Below are 25,211 nucleotides of genomic sequence, written 5' to 3' on the forward strand. Positions count from 1 at the left end.
CATGTAGTGTATAGTATGAGATTTGGGGTTTTATGGTTTGAAGATGTTGGGAGTTAATTAATGGGTTAAAATGGTGAATTATGAGTCCTAGGTGTATAATCAATGGAAAAGTTGGAATAAAAAGTGTTAGGTTAATAAGTTCGATTATTTCTTGAAATCTTCATATTTTCTTGAAACCCTAGGTTGTTTAAAGATGATAACCAATGAGTTGGCCCAAATTGAAAGTAGAGTAATGAAATTGAGATATTGAATTAGATGTGTTCAAGTTTAATTGGAATTTGGGAATATTTGGAAATTATGTTTACAATTTGCGAATGAACCTTGTTATAAATGTTGGAATTCATGCTATCATGGAAAGGAAAAATTAGGAGAATAATTTAGTAAGAATATGGATGACATGAACTCGATTTTTGGAATGTTAAAATGAGATTCAAGGGTTTATCTTGTATTATGTTGAATTGCCAATAGTATTAATGAACTAAATGATGTTGTACTATGATGAATTATGTTTGAATTACGTGACTTGTGTAGGATTAGCTACAAGGACGGACTACGCACCTGAACACTGTGAGTAGTAGTACAAAAATGTACATGTTATTTATTGTTGATAATTATTGTCACTAATGCTCTGTTCTTTGTAAGTGTTCTACGAATACTATAAAAATTGGAAAGTTATGTGACTCCATGTGAATTGGAAGTTATTTTGTTGTGTTACAAGTTTATAAGTTAAGTCTGTTATAAGTTTGCATATGTTATAAGCCAAGTATGTTATAAGCTCAAGAGCGTTACAAGTTTAATTGTGTGGCAAATTCAAGTATATACAAGTTTAAGTAAATTTGCAAGTTCAAGTATATACAAGTTAAAGTATGTTACGAGTTTTACGTATGCTACAAGTCCATGTATGTTACAAGTTCACATATGTTAGAAATTCAAGTATGTTACAAGTTTAAGTACGATACAAGCTTAAATGTGTTACAAGTTTATGTATGATAGAAGTTCATGTATGTTCTAAGTTACGCATGTTGCAAGTTCAAGTATGGTTTCAAGTATATTTCAAGAATAGTTCAAGTATGGTTTCAAGTATATTTCAAGAATAGTTCAAGTATGGTTTCAAGTATATTTCAAACATGTTTCACGTATGGTTCCCAGTATATTACAAGTTCAAGTATGTTTCAGGTATGCTTCAAGTAAGTTACGAGCTCAAGTATGTTTCAGGTATATTTTAAATATGTTACAAGTTTAAGTATGCTTTATGCCACTTTCAAGGGCTTCATGCCACTTTCAAGGGCTTCAATGCCAATATGTTACAAGGGCTTTATGCCATTTTCAAGGGCTTGAGAGTGGTGCTTGAGTTACTTAGAGCCCATAGGTTGTATGCCAAGTTTGGGAAGTGTGAGTTCTAGCTAGGAGAAGTCAAGTTTTTAGGCCATGTGGTTTCCGAGAAAGGGGTGTCTGTTCATACATCCAAGACTGAGGTAGTGCAAGATTGGGCACAACCTAAGAGTGTGTTTGAGATCCGCAGTCTTCTGGGATTAGCTGGGTATTACCGCCTGTAGACACCCAATTTTTGACCGCCCTCAAGACTTGGGCGTTACTGATGGTTTACTTGGTGGAGAAAGGTGTGCAGGGCAAAGGTTCAGTTTCTTCGGCAAGGAGAGAGACAAATCTCAACTTCACACCCCATTTTGAACCAAAGTTATTTTGGATGGTTTTTAGACCTTAAAATCCTCTCTTTCAAAACATTTTTGAAATAAAGTTTCTAAAATGTTCCGAGACTCACATTTCGTCAAATGATGCGCTTTTTGATAAACCAAGCAAGGACAAAGTGGAAATGAATGAAAGAGAGATGAAATCTTTGAAAAATCTTTGAAAACACCTGGTTTAGGTGTTTAGAGTTGAAGAAAAGAGGAGAAGAGAGAAGAAACCTAGCTGAAGAAGAAATTGGGTATGAATCGCTAAGGGAGAGTCGAGTGGTCCTTGCCAAGTCAGGTTTATCTGTCTATGCACTTAGAGTTAAGCTATGAGGCCACCATCATTGGAAATAAGACTTCCGGGGCTTCATTTTTAATTCAAGAATCTCTTAAATCCGAGTCCGGATGGCGGAGATATGATTGGTTGAAGTTGGGCATCATCCCGGTCGGACCGAAACTGAGAAGCCTTCACCAAAACAAGTATAACCTTTTGTACAGTTGGAATTTTGATGCAAGCCTGGTGCCATTGGAAATATTTCTTCCGGGGTTTCAATTTTGACACAAGAATGACCTGAAAAGGAGTTCATATGAAGGAGTTATGCCCGTTTGAAGTTGGACCTGCAGAGCAGATTTTTCCTGTCGGCCGACCTAACATTCTGCCGACCGACCAAATAGATGGCCGACCGACCAGAACAGATGGCCGACCAGCCAAATAGATGGCCGACCGACCAGTTAAAGTAGCCGACCGACCAATTTTGCTAGCCGACGACCTTTCGGAGTATTCTACAGATTGAGTGGATGCCAGCTGTGCCAGCTGCTTTGCACCAAAACCCCTGCCCGAGGGTCTGCCCTTTTGGGGGGAAAATTTGAATTGGTTTTCCCCCCCTTTTCCTCCACTCCTCCCTCTATAAAACCAGACCCCCCAGCTCCATTTTTTAGGGTTACAAGATTTGGTTTAGAGCTCTTGCATTCATCCTCCCTCTCCTTCTCTTCCAAGCCTCAAAACACCTTTGTTCTTGGACCATTTCTACAGCACCTCATAGCACCACACCTCCATACTCCATTCTAGCAACTTGGAGGTTATTTCCAGAGGTTAGGAGCGCCATTTCTTCAACCAAAACTACTGGTTCATTGGTCTTCAAGGGTGAGTCCCTACTTCCTCTTTTCTTGCCTTATTTTTCTTTGTATCTAAGCCATACTTTCTAGCATTTTTGGGCTCCGACCCAAACTATAAATAGTCATATTCTGAGCCCCTTTTCATGTTTGATTAAGGGTCTTTCTCTGTTTGAGGCCAGTTGCTATCACTTGCTTCTTTATCTCTCTTTTAGGCCTTATTTTTGCATAGTATTTTAGGCCTATTTTTGAGCTGTTTTGGATCTTTCCATAAACTGTAAAATATCTTTTTTTGAGCCCCTTTTCAACATTGTTGAAGGGTTCTCCTCTGTTTGAGAACAGCATCTGCCACTTGCCTCTTTACCCCTCTTTTAGGCCTTTTCTTGCATGATAGTTTGGCCTCATTTGTGATTATTTTTGTGGCTTTATGTAAACTATAAAGTCCCTTTTTTGAGCCCCTCTTCAACTTTGTTGAAGGGATCTTTGCCATTTGGGGCCAGCTGCTGTCCCTTTGTGTTTAATCTCTCTTTTAGGGCCATTTTTGCATGATAAATTAGCCCTATTTGCATTCATTTTTGGGACTTGTTATAAACTGGAAATATGCATGTTTTGGGACTGTCTTGCATCTTTATTCATGCTTCATGATCAAATAATGCATGCTTTGTATAGCTATAGGCCAATGAGTATGCCTAGTTTTGTGTTTCGGGGCCATTCCATGCATCGAGTGCCATGTTTCCATGATTCGGGGCTGTTTTGTATCACATTTCAGTGCTGGAATTACATGCTTGTATGCCATATTTCATGCCTTGCCATGCCTTGTTAGAGTTGCATACTATGCCTTAGGTTTGGTCCTCGGTTTGCGTGCATGCGTGTACGCATTTCGAGAGTCTCATTTTCATCTAATGGCTACTGATGTGAGTGTGGCTGAGGTCCATTCATGTTAGTATAAGTCCATCCTGCATTGTGCATGCCATGTTTCAATGCGTTGTGCATGTTATGTTGTTAGCATTTTGTGTGCCATATAGTTGCATTGCATGTTTGTATGTTTGCTTGAATGCTTAAGTTGCATGTGCATTGTTGTGCATTGCCTCACCTCTTGATCAACCATGATTGAGGTTGGGTCCCTTGTATGTTTTGTGTGTATTGCATTTGACATTGAAATGAATACTTGACTCTTCGACCATCATGCATCGAAATGCGCAATTGGTGGCCCGAGGGTCAAGTGCCATGCTCCCTTGAGTCCATTGCATGATAGGGGGTGTGGCCAAGCATACATTTTCCTGAAAAATTCCATGCCATACACTGCTTGCCCTCTACTACTGTCAATTGCAGGTTCTGCAGGAAGCTTTGGCCGGTCGGCTAAATATAGTGCCGACCGGCCAGTAATCTGTGGCCGACAGGTTAAATGGCGGCCGGTGATCATCCTATTTGGCCAGTGGTGTTTCTACTTGGTCGGTGGTATTCCCCAACATCCAGATAGCATGCCCTTGGACTTTGGCAGTCCTCAGAGGGGGCAAGGCAGTGTAAACGGAGGCAACAGTGGCATGGTACGGATTTTCGGGCAAGGCGAGTCAAGCATGCATCATCCACACATTTCGAGGCGGGGCCTGTGGCCACTTTAATTCTGCGTTTAATTTATTAATTAATTAGAAATTTTGTAATAATTAATTTAGTATTATTTATTCGGACTGTAATATTTATTTGGACCCTCCGAGCGAGGGCAATTGTGTAATAAGTGTGCGTGAGTGTGTGTATGTCTTCCAACCCCACGTCTTTCTTCCCTTTTATTTACCGGCTTATGATGGTAGACTAGGGCATATTTAAATTAGCATACCTTATGCTATGCATGCGTGCATTCATACATTTGTCTTGCATACACCAGGCTCGGCACATCATGCTAACTGCATTGTGTTTCAATTCCAAATTGAATACGTGTTAGTTGTAGCATTTCATATGCCATGTCTAGAATAGCTGAGCCCATTTCTAGTTGCATTTCGCATGTGTTGCATTAGCCATCTTAAACTAGGATCATGCATATGATTACTAACTAGTTTCTGTTTTGGCTTGGAGTACTCGGTAAGAATTTATGCTTTAGCATACCGCATGCGTGTGAGTGTTGCCCTAACAGCATGATTACCATGAGGCTAGCTGCTTATGTGATATAACTGCTTGAATGCCTGCGGATGGAGGTGGAATTACCTAAATTGGAATAATGCATTAAAACTGTGAGTTTTAAGCCCACCAGATAGTGGCAAAACCATCTTTTCTAAAAGCCCATTCGAGGGTGGCAAAACCTGCATTTTAGCCTACTTGCGAGTAGCAAACCATTTTCAAAACAACATGCAATGTTTTGTTCCAATTTAGGCGATTTGGTCTATACTTGTTTGCTGCACACAACATAGTAATTCTAGGCTAATAAATGGAATAAGAACTCATAATGTTTTAAAAAATAGATATCATGGTTAGTAGAGGCCGATCTTTGATCCGGCGAGCGGGGGTGCTCACGAAGTGACCTTCCCCAATCGTACCCAAGTTCCCGAGCCGAGGCAACTTTGGTGATGACGGACACGTGGCCTTAGCCAAACGAGTCAGGGTTTCCTAAATTTTCCCAAAATAAAATATTTAGGTGGCGACTCTATATCTGGCAAAGCAGTCCATGTTTCGCACTTCTTTCAAAAATCTATTTTCTCAAAACGATTTGCCGAATTTGGACTCTTTGGTTCAGATTAAGAACCGTGACAAATTGAGAGTCCGAACTTGTAGTGAGCCCAAATGAACAGAACGGGACCCATCCTCCCGGGGTGTTCGGGGATGTCTACAGTTTCTGGCGACTCTGTTGGGGATAATAGAGAACGTGACTCGAACTCATGATATCTTGTTTTGACTGGACTTATGTGTTTCTTTGCATTGCATGTGCATTGGTGTGCCTAGGACACCGTGTTTGCCATCTGCCATTCCTGAACGGTTTGCCGGAGGCTTGTCTTGTCAAGGCATGACCATAAGGCTGACCGGTTATGGGCTCTGACAGTGTGGGAACATAAACCCCGGTTTTTACCGGGGCACCCTTTTCGACCATTCGACCTAGTGCATATTCGGATCCATAGTGACCATTCCAAGCTAGGACGGGTTGCTTACCTGATTATAGGTTGTTTGAAACCGATGCGTGTGTAGCGAAACCCTAGCTCCTGACAAAATAGGACAGGGAAACCATACCCTAACATAGGGGTGTTTTGGCTCTCAATTATCTGTTATGTACTGTCAGAGTGTGTCTCTACAGGAATGCATGTATCAGTTTGCAAGTCTGGGTATCAGGCCTGCGGGCATCAGTATTTGGAAGAATCAGTTTTACCTGAGGGTATCAGTTTACCAGCAGAATTTTGGGCAGAATTCAGTAGAGAGCACACTCATTCAACTATGCTCGTATCTGTTCAGGTGAAATCAGGCTGAGATGCTGGCTGTTTTCTCTTTTGCCAGGGTAGTCTTGGAACCATAGCTTCAGAAGGCTCCAATATCCCCCGAGGTTCATCGGACTTGTGCTGATAGACTTTGTCAGGTCGGAGATTCAGTTCAAAGGCAATCAGTGTTCCTTTGCCAGAGGCAGGGTAAAAGGGCCAGTCAGGCACAGATCACCAGTTCAGCAGTTACCAAATCGGTGGCCCTTATCCACCCTACCAGTGAATAGTCAGGCAAAGGCCTCAATTTTTATCAGTTTTTAGTCACCTCACCAGTCAGTCAGCCGGAATTGCAGAACATGGCAGGGATGGAGGAAATGATGCATCAACTCCAAGAAAGTATGAAACTCATGCAGCAGGACGCTGCCCGTCAAGCGGAATTTACCAAACAGCAGGCTGCGATCATGGCCCAGCAGGCTGAGCTAATCACCAGGCTGCAACAGTAAAATGGAGCATCTGCTTCGCACCAAGCCCCTCCCCCACCAGGAGTTCCAGCACCCGAGGAGGCACCAAATGTCCAGGGAGATACGAACATTCCAATAGGACCGGCTCCGCCACCAATCTTACCCCAGCTGTCTAAAGCACCGATCAACCTGCCGGATTCACCCTTTGAATTCGAGTTAGACCCTACAGCGCTGAAGGTGAGCAAGCTAGAAAAGATGTTCAAGAAATCTCAGGGAGTAAAATCCATTCCGGACATTGAGGATGGGTATACCGACGTAGCTGTGACGCTGCCGGACAGATTTAAGATGCCACACATCGACTGATTTGATGGATTTGGCGATCCCATAGTGCACCTCCAGTTGTTTTCGGACATACTAAGGCTGATGGGCCTCACCAGGCTGCAGAAACTTTCATTATTCGGCCGGACCTTGTTGCGTGTGGCCGCTATCTGGTATGCAAAATTAGAAGACGATGTCAAACGGAACTGGGATGAGATGGCCGAGGCCTTCGTTGCGCAGTACTCTTATAACACGCAAATCGAGATTACCACCCATGATCTTGAGACAACAAGCCAAGAACCTAAGGAGAGTTTTTCTGATTTCATAGCCCGCTGGAGGGCTAAGGCCTCAGTGATGACCCTTAGGCCCACTGACAAAGACCAAATCAGGATGATTGTGCGCAATCTCCAGCCAAAACTGATGCAGAAAATGATTGTTCTCCCCTTCCCTACCTTTTCAGATTTACATGAGATGGGGGTACGAATTGAGGACGCTATGAAGCAGGGCCTCGTTGACCAGGAGAAGGAGCAGCCCAGGAGGGCGTTTTCCCGCGGTTCAAATTCGACCACCAGTGGTGATGAAGCTGCGAGATCTTTTGAAGTGGGCATGGTCACCACCACCGCATCAAAAACAGCTACCCCATTCACCGGTGCGTCCAGAAGTAGCTCACAAGAAACCAAATATCCACCTCAAGTCAAGAGGGTTTTCACCCCACTTCATATGCCTTTGTCAAAGGCTCTAGAGGTCTTAATTCGGAAAAGACATCTGAAACCATTAGAACAACGGCCCTTACCCGATCCTATCCCTGCAAAGCATGATCATACTAAATACTGTGCCTACCATCAACAAACCGGTCATGACACCGACAGTTGCTTTCGTCTGCGCCATGATGTACAAGATCTGTTTGACAACGGGGTCATTGCCGCACCAGGTCCTGCAAAGTCTATCGGCACTTGATCAGTGAACTTGTGGGGGATAATGTGATGTGATCAAGGGATGAACCACCTGCGGGCGGTGCTCAGTTTACTCCTGATGTGGCGTATGGCACGCACTGTTTCGAGCATTTGTGAATGCTAGTTTTTGTACTTTCTAATTTGGGTATTGGGTCAATCTGTTGTTTTGTATATAATTAGTCTTTTGTACTGAGTCAGTCGGGTCTGTCATGTTGTATCGAGCCAGTCCTGTTTTGTTGGAGTCTGGTGATTTTGGGGGTGTTACCTCGGACATCACTTGCTTGTTTTGTGCTTGTCTTTTTTTTTTTTGCTTTCTTTTGAGTCTGTTTCTGCCGAGGAGCCAGTTACGCCAACAAATTTGAATGGAACAGCAGTGATTTTCGCACTCTTGTGTTTGCTTCTGCCGTGTGCCAGTTATGCCAGAAATTCTAAATGAGATGGCAGTTTTTGACTACAAGCTGTGTCATTTCTGTGCCTTGAATTCATTGCATCGACCTAAGTTTTCCAAAACGTTTTTCGAAACATTGTGATAAAAACAAAGGGGAAGGAATTCCTCGGGTTTTGCAAAAATTTGATCATTTGAGAGAAAGAGAGGCATGCTAAGCCTTCAATGATTGAGATCATGCTTGTTAATGCGAGTACTGAGAAGGATCCTAGCTTGATCCAGATTGGTCGCACACTGTCTTCAGCGAGAGCGACTAGTCGTTTTCTTAAAAGATTTCAAAAAAATGTTTTGCGCGATCCTGCGAAGACCTGTGTGGAATCGCTCTTGAGATTGTGCAGCCTAGAATCGCTCTCAGCCTCAAGACTCGACCCCTCATTGTCAAACCTTGGACTTAAGTTCAGAAATGTTCAATGGTCAATTACAACATGAGACCTGTGTGGCGAGATTCAAAGCAGCCCTCGAACAAGAGGCAAGAAAGTCAGATCAAGAAGATCAGATGTCATCAAAAAAAAAAAAAAAAGCTTGCAAAGCTAGATCAGAAGCACCCTTCGAACTAGGGGCAAAGGATTTCAAATGTGCTCGAGGAGCCGAAGATGGATCATTCCACAAATCAAAGAAAGTCGGCAAGAATGCCAAATCCCAGAAGGGAGCAAAGAAGACCGTTTCTGCTGAAGAACAACTGAGTTCCTATCCGCAACACTAAGGACAAATTCAACCCCCTATTGGATGGACTCCTGCATCGTCAGCGAACAATAGCCATTTTCCAGGACTCAGATGACTTCAGGATCTCAAAACCATTTGACATGGACTTGTTAAACTTTTACCCTTTGAGAGGCTCGCTGGGCTGAAAACCCGGAAGGGCGACCCAGGAAAAAGTTAGAGCAAGAGAAAAATACAAAAAAAGAGAATGAAAAAAAAAGAAGACAAAAAAAATGAAGAAAATAAAAAGAAAAGATGAAAAAGAAAAAAGAAAATACAAAAGAAATAAAAAAGAAAAGAAAAATAGAGCTCGCAAGGTTGAAAACCCGCAAAGGGCGGCCTTGGCAAAAGTTAGAGCATAAAAAGGAGAGGTTAAATACCCGAGTGTACCTTAACCCTGAACTACGTAAGGCTTGATTCCCATCTTTGGGATACGTAGGCAACTTCACTCTGAAGTCCAGCCGTAAAACACTTCAAATTGATTGTGTCCATGTATTGGTTTTGATCATCTTCGCTTTCTCTGTATCCGAGAATTTGGTTGTGTTCGTCACTCTGAGGACTGACTACAATGCGCTGCGAGGCCATTCAGACAAGGGGCAACTTTCCATTGCCATTCAATGCGCTGTGGTGCCGTTCAAGCAAGGGGCAACTTTCCGTTGCCATTCAATGCGCTGCGGTGCCGTCCAAACAAGGGGCAACTTTCCGTTGCCATGCATTGTCCTCCAAGCAAGGGGCAATTTTCCTTCAGATCTAAGGTTGTGCATCTCAAGAGTAGGTTCCGTGCTCGTTGAGCAGTGGTCGTTTGCGAAAATAGTTTTTGAGAATTTTTTACTGAGGTTGACTAATTCTCTCGAAAATTATTCCATTTTTCCAAAACTGAACCATTTCTTGGACCTAACACAAGAAAATTTTCAGTGCTCACAGCCTGACTTGCATGATTTTAAATCAGAAAATCGAACAAACATGTTAATCTAACTCTCATGTTGGTCAAAATTGTTTTAGTAGAAAGCCAAAAAAAAAACAAAAAGGTCAAAATAATGAACTAGGGGCACAATTGAGTCAAGCGTCCTATCTTTTCCCTGTTCTCAATGCATTTGCCAGAAAGGGCACCATACTTGCCAAGAAGGACACTCGACCTGCCGGAAAAAGGCACCACTGAAGCTGACCGCAACAGGGGAGAAAGCTCTCACATCCTCCAAGCAACGAGGTATCAAGTCAAGTGCGAAGCACGAACTAGAATGGACCAAGATATTCTACTCCCTCATCTGGACAGATCTGATCACGTCCAAACTCCCCAGCAAAGCATCATCAACCGATGCTAGCTGCAGATTTGCTATATACCGAGTTGCAGCACAACCCCTCTGTGGGAGGAACTCACTAGCTGCGCGCAGAAAAAGAAGAATCTAGCTGAGTGCAAGGGGCAAGAGCCCACAACTTTTTGTTTATCCATCAACCACCCTGGGGAGGGATAAAAATGAGAGAATAAAGAATAGAGAGATGTATGATGAGAGAAAAGTGAGAAAAGGGTTTTGTGAGAAAAATCGAGCTTGAAGGCCGAGTGATGTGAGAATCACAAATGAGAAAGGGTGGGAAACAATACCCAGAGAAACAGGCTCCCTGTGCGCGTCTGACTGTCGTGCCTTTTTGTTTTACCTCGATTCTTGTCTTGAGTCATTTTTTTTTTGAGTGTCTGTATTTGTGTTTAGGTTGTTTACCTTTTGTTTTCCGTTGTTGAGTCGTAGTGCGTTGTGTTCAGTTGTAGGCTCAATACCCGGTCGAGAACTCATTTATCAATTTCAAAATAAAATCGTTTTGCGCTCCGAGTGCCGTACTGTTCTCCACATCTGTGCAAAACAAGATTCGTTCTTTCATAAAACTGTAGGGTTCAACCCAGGTCATGTCAGAACAGTAAAACCAGGACCTATCTGAAGCTATATAGGTTCCAGACTGCAAAGCAAAAGAAAAGAGGAAATGTCAAGCATCTGAGTTTGTTTCAACTTCAGTAAGTTCTGAGACTACATTCCGTGTGTACCTCTTCAGGTCTTGCCAATGCTCCAAAGTATGAGTGTGCCTCTACCTCAAGCTCAAGATCAAGTCTACTTGAAGTCAGAATGGCAATCAGAAGTGCTCTCCCTGAGTACCATTCCCTACCAAAGGCATCTTGGCTGTATTCGCAATGAGTTCCTAGGAGACCAACTGCGACGGTGGAAACTAGAGTTCGAATGGCTGTTGCCTAGAACGCAAAGATTTGGGATTTTCGAGACTAAAGTCTGGTTTAAATACCCAAGGGTGTATCTCCGACTTGAAATCTGTGTGGAAGCCCCATAGGTTGAGATAGCGTGTATGCACCTCAATTCTGGATACTGAACCAACCTAGTCTGTCACCCCGTTGGAGAATAGGGAAAGTTGTGAATATGATCAGGAAGAAAGGCAGCATCCAAAGTGTTCTACATGAAGAACCCTTGTCAGTATTTCAGAGCCTTTGTACTGTAAGTTGAAGGTAAGTGTTCGAACACGAAGGGAGATCCCTGTCAGAGTAGAGTAGTTCATCGCCACTCACCCCGTGAGGTGCTTTCTAAAGCGCTGCTACGCTTGTTTATTGCGTTCTTAAACATCATGCAATGTATTGCATTATACCTATCAAGTTTCTTTCTCATTCATGCACAATATTGTATGTACGGTTCATTCAAAGAAGTTTCGTTTCAGATCATTTATTTAGTGTATCAATCACACTTCATTTACTTAGTGTATCAATCACACTTCACTTCCTTCATTTACTTAGTGTATCAATCACGCTTCACTTCCTTCATTTACTTAGTGTATCAATCACGCTTCACTTTCTTCAATTATTTAGTGTATCAATCACACTTCATTTATTTCGTGTATCAATCACACTCTCTTCACTTAGTGTGTCAATCACACTTCTTTCATTTTGTGTATCTATCACACACATTCTCATTTTCTGTATCTATCACACACATCCTCATTTTGTGTATCTACCATTCACATATTCACTTAGTGTGTCAATCACACTTCATTCACATTCACTTTTGTGTATCTATCACACACATTCTCATTTTGTGTATCTACCATGCACATATTCACTTTAGCTTATCTATCACATACATTCTCGTTTAGTGTATCAATCACACTTCATTCATTTAGTGTATCAATCACACTTCTTTCATTTTGTGTATCTATCACATACATTCTCGTTTTGTGTATCAATCACACTTCACTTCATTCACTTAGTGTATCAATCACACTTCATTCACTTTTGTGTATCTGTCACACACATTCTCATTTTGTGTATCTACCATGCACATATTCACTTTAGTGTATCTATCACATACATTCTCGTTTAGTGTATCAATCACACTTCATTCATTTAGTGTATCAATCACACTTCATTCAGTATATCAATCATACTTTGTTCACATAGTGCATCTATCACACTTTGTGTTCATTTTCAGTATATCAATCATACTCTGTTCACTAAGTGCATCTATCACACTTCGTGTTCACATTTAGTATATCAATCATACTCTGTTCACATAGTGCATCTATCACACTTCGTGTTCACATTTAGTGTATCAATCACACTTCATTCATTTAGTGTATCAATCACACTTCTTCACTAAGTGCATCTATCACACTTTGTGTTCACCTTTAGTATATCTATCATACTCTGTTCACTAAGTGCATCTATCACACTTTGTGTTCACCTTTAGTAGATCAATCATACTTTGTTCACTAAGTGCATCTATCACACTTCATTCATTTAGTATATCAATCATACTTTCTTCACTAAGTGCATCTATCACACTTTGTGTTCACCTTTAGTATATCTATCATACTCTATTCACTAAGTGCATCTATTACACTTTGTGTTCACCTTTAGTATATCAATCATACTTTGTTCACTAAGGGCATCTATCACACTTTGTGTTCACCTTTAGTATATCTATCATACCTGTTCACTAAGTGCATCTATCACACTTTGTGTTCACATTTAGTATATCTATCATACTCTGTTCACTAAGTGCATCTATCACACTTTGTGTTCAGCTTTAGTGTATCCATCATACTTGTTCACTAAGTGCATCTATCACACTTCGTGTTCATATTTAGTATATCTATCATACTCTGTTCACTAAGTGCATCTATCACACTTTGTGTTCACATTTATTATATCTATCATACTCTGTTCACTAAGTGCATCTATCACACTTCGTGTTCACCTTTAGTGTATCCATCATACTTGTTCACTAAGTGCATTTATCACACTTTGTGTTCACATTTAGTATATCAATCATACTTTGTTCACTTGGTGCATCTATCACACTTTGTGTCCATGTTTAGTGTATCAATCACACTTCATCACCTTTTGTGTATCCATCGCACTTTGTTCACTTAGTGCGTCTAGTACACTTTGTGTATCTATCACACGCTCACCTAGTGTATCCATCACACTTTGCTTCATATAGTGTATCCATCACACTCGCTTTACTTTGTGTATCAATCACACGCTTACCTAATGCATCTACTACACTTTGTTCACCTTGTGTATCTATCACACTATACTTACTTTGAGTATCTATCACACGTGCTCACTTTTGTGTATCTATCACACTTTACTTGCTTTGTGTATCTATGACACGCTCGCTTTGTGTATCTATCACACTATGCTCACTTAGTGTATCTATCGCACATGTTTACTCACTTTGTATATCTATCGCACATGTTCGTGAAGATTTCACAATTTTCAAACCGGCTTCGCGTAGCGTATAAGTCCAATTATCAAAGTCTTCCTGCATATCATTTGCATCCTGCCATTGAACTACGCTGGTTTGATTCCTTGCAAAGGGATACGTAGGCAGCCTGCGGGCACAGCCATTTATTTATCGGTATTTTGTTTATTTGTCCAAGTCTTCGGCCTTGCCAAAAATGGGTCGTCTCTAGGCTTTGACATTCACTCACGTCACTTCTTGACTTTCGAGTTCTGTCAAAGAGGGGCAACTGTAGACACCCAATTTTTGACCGCCCTCAAGACTTGGGCGTTACTGATGGTTTACTTGGTGGAGAAAGGTATGCAGGGTAAAGGTTCAGTTTCTTCGACAAGGAGAGAGACAAATCTCGACTTCACACCCCATTTTGGACCAAAGTTATTTTGGATGGTTTTTAGACCTTAAAATCCTCTCTTTCAAAACATTTTTGAAATAAAGTTTCTACAATGTTTCGAGGCTCACATTTTGTCAAATGATGCGCTTTTCGATAAACCGAGCAAGGACAAAGTGGAAATGAATGAAAGAGAGATGAAATATTTGAAAAATCTTTTAAAACACCTGGTTTAGGGGTTTAGAGTTGAAGAAAAGAGGAGAAGAGAGAAGAAACCTAGCTGAAGAAGAAATTGGGTATGAATCGCTAAGGGAGAGTCGAGCGGTCCTTGCCAAGTCATGTTTATCGGTCTGTGCACTTAGAGTTAAGCTATCAGGTCACCATCATTGGAAAGAAGACTTTCGGGGCTTCATTTTTCATTCAAGAATCTCTTAAATCCGAGTCCGGATGGCGGAGATATGATTGGTTGAAGTTGGGCATCATCCCGGTCGGACCGAAACTGAGCAGCCTTCACCAAAACAATCATAACTTTTTTTACAGTTGCAATTTTGATGCAACTCTGGTGCCATTGGAAAGCTTACTTCCGGGGCTTCAATTTTGACACAAGAATGACCTGAAAAGGAGTTCATATGAAGGAGTTAGGCCCGTTTGAAGTTGGACCTGCAGAGCAGATTTTTCCTGCCAGCCGACCAAACATTCTGCCGACCGACCAAATAGATGGCCGACCGACCAGAACAGATGGCCGACCGACCAGAACAGATGGCCGACCGGCCAAATAGATGGCCAACCGACCATTTAAAGTAGCCGACTGAACAATTTTGCTAGCCGACGACCTTCCGGAGTATTCTACAAATTGAGTGGATGCCAGCAGTGCTAGCTGTTTTGCACCAAAACCGCTGCCCGAGGGTCTGCCCTTTTGGGAGGGAAATTTGAATTGGTTTTCCCCCCCTTTTCCTCCACTCCTCCCTCTATAAAACCAGACCCCCCAGCTCCATTTTTTAGGGTTACAAGATTTGGTTTAGAGCTCTTGCATTCATCCTCCCTCTCCTTCTCTTCCAAGCCTCAAAACACCTTTGTTCTTGGACCATTTCTACAGCACCTCATAGCACCACACCTCCATACTCCATTCCAGTAACTTGGAGGTTATTTCCAGAGGTTAGGAGCACCATTTCTTCAACCAAAAGCTGCTGGTTCATTGGTCTTCAAGGGTGAGTCCCTATTTCCTCTTTTCTTGCCTTATTTTGCTTTGTATCTAAGCCATACTTTCTAGCATTTTTGGGCTTTGACCCAAACTGTAAATAGTCATATTTTGAGCCCCTTTTCATGTTTGATTAAGGGTCTTTCTCTGTTTGAGGCCAGCTGCTATCACTTGCTTCTTTATCTCTCTTTTAGGCGTTATTTTTGCATAGTATTTTAGGCCTATTTGTGAGCTGTTTTGGATCTTTCCATAAACTGTAAAATATCTTTTTTTTGAGCCCCTCTTCAACATTGTTGAAGGGCTCTCCTCTATTTCAGAACAGCAGCTGCCACTTGCCTCTTTACCCCTCTTTTTATTCCTTTTCTTGCATGATAGTTTGGCCTTATTTGTGGTTATTTTCGTGGCTTGATGTAAACTATAAAGTGCCATTTTTTGAGCACCTCTTCAACTTTGTTGAAGGGATCTTTGCCATTTGGGGCCAGCTGCTGTCCCTTTGTGTTTAATCTCTCTTTTCGGGCCATTTTTGCATTACAGATTAGCCCTATTTGCATTCATTTTTGGGACTTGTTATAAACTGGAAATATGCATGTTTTGGGACTGTCTTGCATCTTTATTCATGCTTCATGATCAAATAATGCATGCTTTGTATAGCTATAGGCCAATGCGTATGCCTAGTTTTGTGTTTCGGGGCCATTCCATGCATCGGGTGCCGTGTTTCCATGATTCGGGGCTGTTTTGTATCACATTTCAGTGCTGGAATTACACGCTTGTATGCCATATTTCATGCCTTGTTAGAGTTGCATACTATGCCATAGGTTTGGTCCTCGGTTTGCGTGCATGCGTGCACGCATTTTGAGAGTCTCATTTTCATCTAATGGCTACTGATGTGAGTGTGGCTAAGGTCCATTCATGTTAGTGTAAGTCCATCCTGTATTATGTGTGCCATGTTTCAATGCGTTGTGCATGTTATGTTGTTAGCATTTTGTGTGCCACAAGTTTGTATGTTTGCTTGCATGCTTAAGTTGCATGTTCATTGTTGTTCATTGCCTCGCCTCTTGATCAACCATGATTGAGGTTGGGTCCCTTGTATGTTTTGTGTGTATTGCATTTGACATTGAAATGCATACTTGACTCTTCGGCCATCATGCATCGAAATGCGCAATTGGTGGCCAGAGGGTCAAGCGCCATGCTCCCTTGAGTCCATTGCATGATAGGGGGTGTGGCCATGCATACATTTTCCTGAAAAATTCCATGCCATACACTGCTTGCCCTCTGCTGCTGTCAATTGCAGGTTCTGCAGGAAGCTTTGGCCGGTCGGCTAAATATAGTGCCGATCGGCCAGTAATCTGTGGCCGACAGGTTAAATGGCGGCCGGTGATCACCCTATTAGGCCGGTGGTGTTTCTACTTGGTCGGTGGTATTCCCCAACATCCAGAGAGCATGCCCTTGGACTTTAGCAGTCCTCAGAGGCGCAAGGCAGTGTAAACAGAGGCAACAGTGGCATGGTACGAATTTTCGGGCAAGACGAGTCAAGCATGCATCATCCACGCATTTCGAGGCGGGGCCTGTGGCCACTTTAATTCTGCGTTTAATTTATTAAGTAATTAGAAATTCTGTAATAATTAATTTAGTATTATTTATTCGGACTGTAATATTTATTTGGACCCTCCGAGCGAGGGCAATTGTGTAATAAGTGTGCGTGAGCGTGTGTATGTCTTCCAACCCCACGTCTTTCTTCCCTTTTATTTACCCGCTTACGATGGTAGACTAGGGCATATTTAAATTAGCATACCTTATGCTATGCATGCGTGCATTCATACATTTGTCTTGCATACACCAGGCTCGGCACATCATGCTAACTGCATTGTGTTTCAATTCCAAATTAAATACGTGTTAGTTGTAGCATTTCACATGCCATGTTTAGAATAGCCGAGCCCATTTCTAGTTGCATTTCGCATGTGTTGCATTAGCCATCTTAAACTTGGATCATGCATATGATTACTAACTAGTTTCTGTTTTGGCTTGGAGTACTCAGTAAGCATTTATACTTTAGCATACCGCATGCGTGTGAGTGTTTCCATAACAGCATGATTACCATGTGGCTAGCTGCTTATGTGATATAACTGCTTGAATGCCTATGGATGGAGGTTGAATTACCTAAATTGGAATAATGCATTAAAACTGTGAGTTTTAAGCCCACTAGATAGTGGCAAAACCATCTTTTCTAAAAGCCCACTCGAGGGTGGCAAAACCTACATTTTAGCCTACTTGCGAGTAGCAAACCATCTTCAAAACGAACATGCAATGTTTTGTTCCAATTTAGGCGATTTGGTCTATACTTGTTTGCTGCGCGCATAACATAGTAATTCTAGGCTAATAAATGGAATAAGAACTCATAATGTTTTCAAAAATAGATATCATGGTTAGTAGAGGCCGATCTTTGATCTGGCGAGCGGGGGTGCTCACGAAGTGACCTTCCCCAATCGTACCCAAGTTCCCGAGCCGAGACAACTTTGGTGATGACGGACACGTGGCCTTAGGCAAACGAGTCAGGGTTTCCTAAATTTCCCCAAAATAAAACATTTAGGTGGCGACTCTGTATCTGGCAAAGCAGTCCATGTTTGGCACTTCTTTCAAAAATCTTTTTTCTCAAAACGATTTGTCGGATTTGGACTCTTTGGTTCAGATTAAGAACCGTGACAAATTGAGAGTCCGAACTTGTAGTGAGCCCAAATGAACAGAACGGGACCCATCCTCCTGGGGCGTTCGGGGACGTCTACACCGCCGGTTTGTGAGGGATTTCCCCAGACTAGCTTCACCGTTGACTAGATTGACTCGGAAGGGAGTCAAATTTGTATGGAGTGAGACTTGTGAGAAGTCGTTCCAAGAGTTGAAGGTTAGATTGACCACCGCTCCGGTTTTGATTATTCTGGAGAGAAGGTTTGGCTATGCAGTCTATTGTGATACCTCACGAGAGGGTTCGGGTTGTGTGTTGATGTAAGAGGGGAAAGTGGTAGCTTATGGCTTACGTCAGTTAAAAATACATTATGGCTTACGTCAGTTAAAAATACATGAGAAGAATTACCATACGCACGACCTAGAGTTAGCAGCAGTGATCTTTGCCTTGAAGATTTGGAGGCGCTACCTTTATGGTGAGAAGTTCGAGGTGTTCTCAGACCACAAGAATCTGAAATATCTGTTTACACAGAAAGACTTAAACTTGAGGCAGAGGAGGTGGATGGAGTTCATTAAGGACTATGACTTCGAGTTGCTTTATCATCCGGGGAAGGCCAATGTTGTGGTTGACGCTCTTACCAGAAAATCCATTAGTGATGTAGCTTGTATAGCCATCCGGGAGTGGGAGATGTTGGGTGCTCTTGGTGAGTTTGATTTGCTTTTGGGCGAATCTGTTGAGGCTGCGGCCTTGTTTTCAGTTGTTGCGCAACCTACACTTGTGACACGAGTGTTAGAGGCACAGAGAGGTGACCTTGAGGTAGAGTTCCTCCGAGAGAAGATCTCCAGTGGGAAGGTTGAGAAGGGTTCGACGGCGTATCCCGACCTGAGTGTGAGGTACCGAGACCGCTTGTTTGTACCGGAGTCTTGCCGAGAGGAGGTACTCTGAGAGTTTCATCATTTACGCCTTGCGGTGCATCTGGGAGGCACTAAGATGTATCGAGATTTGGGTCGCCAGTTTTGGTGGCGAGGTATGAAAAGAGATGTGGCAGTTTTCGTGTCTAAGTGCCTTACTTGCCAACAAGTGAAGGCCGAGCATCAGAGGCCAGTGGGTTTGTTACAACCCTTGCCTATTGCCGAGTGAAAGTGGGAGCATGTTACTATGGACTTCGTTGTAGGTCTTTCGAGGACTCAGCGGGGTAGTGACGCTATTTCGGTGGTTGAAGACCGGTTGAGTAAGTCGGCGCACTTCATTCCTATACGCGTGAGAGATTCGGTAGATCATCTTGCCGACTTGAATATTGGGGACATAGTGAGGTTGCACGGGGTCCTAGTGACGATCGTCTCAGATAGAGATCTTCGTTTCACTGCCAGGCTGTGGCAGAGTTTGCAGAGTGCCTTGGGTACTAAGTTGACCTTTAGTATGGCTTATCATCCTCAGACTGACGGGCAGTCCGAGCGTACTATTCAGATCCTTGAGGATATGCTTCGGGGTTGTGTCCTTGACTTTAGTGGGACGTGGGAGAGGCACTTTCCCTTGGTGGAGTTTGCCTACAACAATAGCTTTCTGTCTAGTATCGGTATGGCACCGTTTGAGGCCTTGTATGGTCGACCGTGTAGGTCTCCAGTTTGTTGGGCCGAGGTGGGTGATGCACCTTTGTTGGGCCCGGAGTTGGTGAGGGAAATGACGGAGAAAGTTGAGCTTATCCGTAGGAGGCTTGTTACAGCCCAGAGTCGTCAGAAATCGTATGCCGACCGTAGGAGGAGACCTTTGGTGTTTAAGGTAGGTGATCATGTCTTTCTAAAGATATCACCTAGGCGGGGATTGATGAGATTTGGAAAGAGAGGGAAGTTGTCCCCTCGATTTATTGGCCCTGTTGAGATCCTTGAGAGGATTGGCGAGGTTGCCTATTGTTTAGCTTTGCCGCCGCAGTTGTCCAGAGTGCATGACGTGTTTCATGTGAGTATGCTTCGGAAGTATGAGCCGGACCCATCGCATGTATTGGATTGGACCGACGTGGAGGTAGATGAGGATGCCTCGTATGAGGAGAGACCAGTTCGGGTCTTGGATAGACGGGATCAAGTCTTGCGAGGCAAGACCATTCCCTTGGTAAACGTTTTGTGGAAACATCACGGGGTGGAGGAAGCCACTTGGGAACGTGAGTTGGAAGTCCGTGAGAAATATCTAGACGTGTTTGTTGATATGTGATCATGTAATGAGCTTTTGTAATATTATCGAACTTTAAGAGCATTATATATGTCTTAAGTTGTAAAACATTGAAAATGTTTTGGTTTAATGGAAGAATTTTGAAACTTGCCTCGAAATGGAAGTTTAGTATAACATTGTATATGTTGAATATATTATGGAAATGAAAATGTATCATGAACATTAGTTATGATATGAAATTGTTGGAATTGGAAGGAAAATGCATAATGTTAATGCAGGTTGAAATATATGTTGTTTTGCATATTGTGAAATGCCTCTTGATAAGAGATGGAATGACCGGTAATGGGTCGAGTTATTGAATGTTGAGATGTAGCATTGTTTAAATTGAGAAAAGAACTGTTTTCGAAAACTTGTGTTTAATTTCGGGGACGAAATTCTTCAAGGAGGGGAGGTTATAGCGATCCCGGGTTTTACCCCTTGTTGTACAGTGATCCGGACTTGGGTCCGTGGATGTTAGTAGTTGTATAAATCTTGTTTACGTCCTTTCATACTTCGTATTTGAGTTATAGGATGTGATGGGCAGGTTTGTTACAGGTCGGTTGTGTTTGGGAGCAAATGGTTGCTGCCCAGAATTTTGGTCCTTCGCTCGAGCGAGAAGTTCGTCGCTCGAGCTAGCTCCTTGCTTTTGGTCCTTCGCTCGATCCAGGGTTTCTTCGCTCGAGCGAGAGTTGAGTTTTGTGTCTGGTGGCTCGAACCAGAGTTCCGTTGCTCGAGCGAGCGTCTACGTCTGGTTCGGGACCTGAGAGTTGTGTTTCGTGGCTCAAGCGAGCTTTCCTTCGCTTGAGCGAGCGAGGTGTATGTTTTCGAGTTCCTCGCTCGAGCGAGCATTCTGTTGCTCGAGCGTGCTTCTAAGTTGCAGACCTAAAGTTTCGAGTTTTTTTGCTCGAGCGAGACTTTCTTCGCTCGAGCGAGGGTTCCTTGTGTCTGGTTGCTCGAGCGACCAAGTCTTCGCTCGAGCGAGCCTGTTATACATCAGTAGACAGCAGCGGGTTACACCTAGTATTTTTTATTCTCTTCTTCTTTCAAAACCCTAGAGCCGACTCTCTCTCTCTATACTTGTCTTCTCTCTAAGGTATCATCTAGCTAGAGTGTGAATCTACCCTAAGTCCTTTGTTAAAAAGATAGAGTGGGTTGAGGGCTTCGTTTTAATCTGAAAAACTTGGGATTTGGAGCACGTTGGATTTCGAGTCTTCATCTCCGTTCGAGCTCAAACTTCGAGGTAGGGATATCCTACTCCTCTTTATGAGCTTTGTCTTTGAATTTTAGCATTTTGATATGTTGGGGGTTGTTGGGTAATTTTGAGAAAGTTTGGGTCTTTCTGTAATTTTACAAAAGATGGGGTTTTGTTTATAATTAAACCTATATGCATGTTTGGCATAGAGAAATGAGTTAGATGATGAACTTTGGATGAAAATGGAACGTTGGGGTTGTTATGTTAAATATGGGAAAATGCCCTAATTAGTTGGATAAATTAATTTGTATAATTAATTTTGAGAAATGAGGAATTGAATTGAGAATATTCAAATTGAAAAGATTGTGGGATTAAAGGGTGTAGTTGGATTCATTTAATCGCTCATCTAGGTTAAATGTTGATAATATATCCATTTAGTGCATTTATTTTCTGTTTAGAAATAACTGCTTTGGGCTATCGGTGGAGGATAGTCTTGATTGTTGCAGACAAGGCATGACGATTAGGCAGACTAAAACTAATTGATTGAGTATGCTATCGAATATAGCAGTTGGAATAATGCATCAACTTTATGTATTGATTGTTTATGTATATGATTTATGTTTATATACATTGTGTGTGTGGGAGGAGATAGGGGATGTACTCCATGGTTTAGGGGAAGATAGGGGAAGGACCTCTGAACCGAATTGTGTGTGACATTGATACAGCACTATAATGTGTATCAAGTGTTGATTATGGGAGTGTTTAAATTGATTTGATATAGCACTAAAATGTATATCGTTATCAATTGTGAAGTATAGAAGTGATTCTATGTTATGTTGATACAGCACCAAAATGTGCATCTTTCGTAAAGGGTGGAAATGGTTTATGTGTTATTGATACAGCATTAAAATGTGTATCCATCATAAATTTCGAAAGTGTTTTAAAGATGAGTCTTAACCTCATTAAGTCATTCGGCTAGGTATTGAGCCTTGTTTTTCAAACTCAAAGTTGAAAAAGAAACGGGAAATCAAATGTAACATGGACTTAATGTCATGAAACCGTAATATGATATAAGTGGATGTATCTGTGTTGGCCGTCTATCAATTGCTAATCTTTTAGCCATTGTTCATAGCTGGTTTAGTGTATTTCTACTGGGTTGTGGCTCACCCTATATGGGACATCATTTTCAGATACAGGTAACATGCCACCTCCAAGGACATAGCTTGGGAGGCTAGAGGCTGTAACAAGCTCGCGAGGGGGACGCCGCTACAGTTCGGACTCTCGATTTTGTGTCACGGTTCTTAATCTGAACCAAAGAGTCCAAATCTGGCAAATCGTTTTGAGAAACAGATTTTGAAAAAGTAGTGCCAAACATGGACTGCTTTGCCAGATACAGAGTCGCCACCTAAATATATTTTTTAATGGGGAAATTTAGGAAACCCTGACTCGGTGCCGAAGGCCACATGTCCGTCATCACCGGAGTTGTCTCGGCTCGGGAGCTTGGGTACGATCGGGGAAGGTCAGCTACGAGCACCCCCTTTCGCCCGGTCCGAAGACCGGCCTATATTAACCGTGATATCCAATTTTGAAAATGTTACGTGTTCTTAAACCAATTATTAGCCTAGAATTACTATGTTATGCGCGCAGCAAACAAGTATAGACTAGATTGCCTAATTTGGAAGTAAGCATTGCATATCCGTTTGTTTTGGAAAATGTTTTGAATTTGCTACTCGCAAGTAGGCTAAAATACGGATTTCAACGAGTTTTTCCAACTCAAACAATCCAACCTCCACCCACAGGCATTCAAAGCAGTTTAACACACAAGCATTTAGCCGCATGGCAGGCATACTGTCATGGTAACACTCACACGCATGCGGGATGCTAAAGCATAAATACTTACATCGTACTCCGTGCCAGAACAGTAAACTAGTTAGCAAACATGCATGTCCTAGTTCATTTTAGAAATGGCTAATGCATCACATGCAAAATGCAATCTAGACAGGCTCGGCTAGCCCTAAACATGGCATGTGAAAATACACAATTATCACATATTCGGTTTAGAATTTTGAAGTACAAATGCAGTTAGCGTGATGTACCGAGCCTAATGTATGCAATACAAATGCATGGATGCACGCATGCATAGCACAAGGTATGCTAATTTCAAAAAATGCCCTAATCTACCATCATAAGCAGGTAAATAAAAGGGAAGAAAGAAATGGGGATTGGAAGACATACACACACTCACCCACACTTCTTACATATTTACCCTCACTCAGAGGGTCCAAATGAATATTACAGTCCCAAAACTAATAAACAAATAAAATATTACAGTCCCAAATAATAAACAAACAAAATTATTACAAAAATTCTAATTAATTAAAAGAAAAGATGCAAAAGAAAGAAGAGGGTGGCCGCAGCCTCTGCCTCGGGATGCGCAGATGATGCATGCTCGGAACTTGACTTGCCCCAAAAACCCGTACCGTACTCCTGCCACCTCTGTTTGTACTGCCTTGTCTCTCTGAAAATTACCAAAGTCCTGGAGCAGGTTCCTCACATGCTGCAGAGCACCACCGGCCAGACAGAATTCCCACCGGCACTTCGAAATTTCCACCGGCATTTATTGGATTCATCGGCACTCCAGAGATTGCCGGTCGGCAAAAAATTCTGTCGGTCGGCAGAAACTTCCTGCAGAAGACAATTTGACAGCAAACAAGGAACAGACAGTGCATGGCATGGGGTTTTCAGGTACATATGAGCATGGTTATGCTTCCTATCATGTTTTGAACTCAAAGAAGCATGACCTTCGATCCTCGAGCCATCAATGGTGCATGGTGGCTCAAAGAATCAAATTTGCCATTTGATGTAAGGATGCATGCAACAAACAAAATGGGATCCGAAGCCTTATCAAGTTGGAGTCAAAGGCCCCGATGACCGGGAATCGAGGCACATTACATCACTTGAAGTATGAATGTTCCTTGATTCCCACACTTGGTTTGACTCCCCAAACCAAGTGAATGTAATGCATGTTATGCAAACATGGCTCAACATGCAACATGATACCAAGATGCAAAGCACAACAAGCATTATGCAACCAACATGACAAATGTATAATGCCAAGCATACAAGATGCAACTATGATGCAAATATGGACCAATTTGGGAATGGGATTCACATGCTACGAGGCTTAATGGAACAACCATACAACAAACATGAAGCAAGCATGCAATGGGGGCCTTGAACCATAAAGGGACAGACCTTAGTCCACCCCAAAACAGCACCAAAAAAAATGCTCAAAATGATGGGCAACATCTCATGTTAACAAGCAAAGTTATGGTCCCAAGATTAAGGCACAAAAAGGAGACAACTTACCCCCACCAACATGACCTCTCATGGCATGATTAAAACAAGTAAAAACAGAATTTTGCAGACCAAGATAGGACTCCAAACCCTCCTAAAATGGCAGCTAAGGTGACTCCCAAGAGGCATATGCACCAAGGCTCATTCCTAGGCATAAGAGGGTGCACCCTCAAGGCATAAAAGAGGTCATGCATGCACATATACAAACATGATTCTTGGATTAAAATGTGGTCCTAGATGATGTTAAATCATGAGGGTAATCACAACCATGCATGTTAGAGGTCAAAATGCTCAAAGCTTTCAAGCCGAAATACATAGCACCTATGACAAACATGCCAAGCATGACCAAATGGATAACCAACAGACTTTAAGCATGGAAAAACAATACTAAA

This window comes from Camellia sinensis, chromosome 12, assembly GCF_055761805.1.
Source record: "Camellia sinensis isolate YWXY chromosome 12, ASM5576180v1, whole genome shotgun sequence".
NCBI classification, from domain to species: Eukaryota; Viridiplantae; Streptophyta; class Magnoliopsida; order Ericales; family Theaceae; genus Camellia; species Camellia sinensis.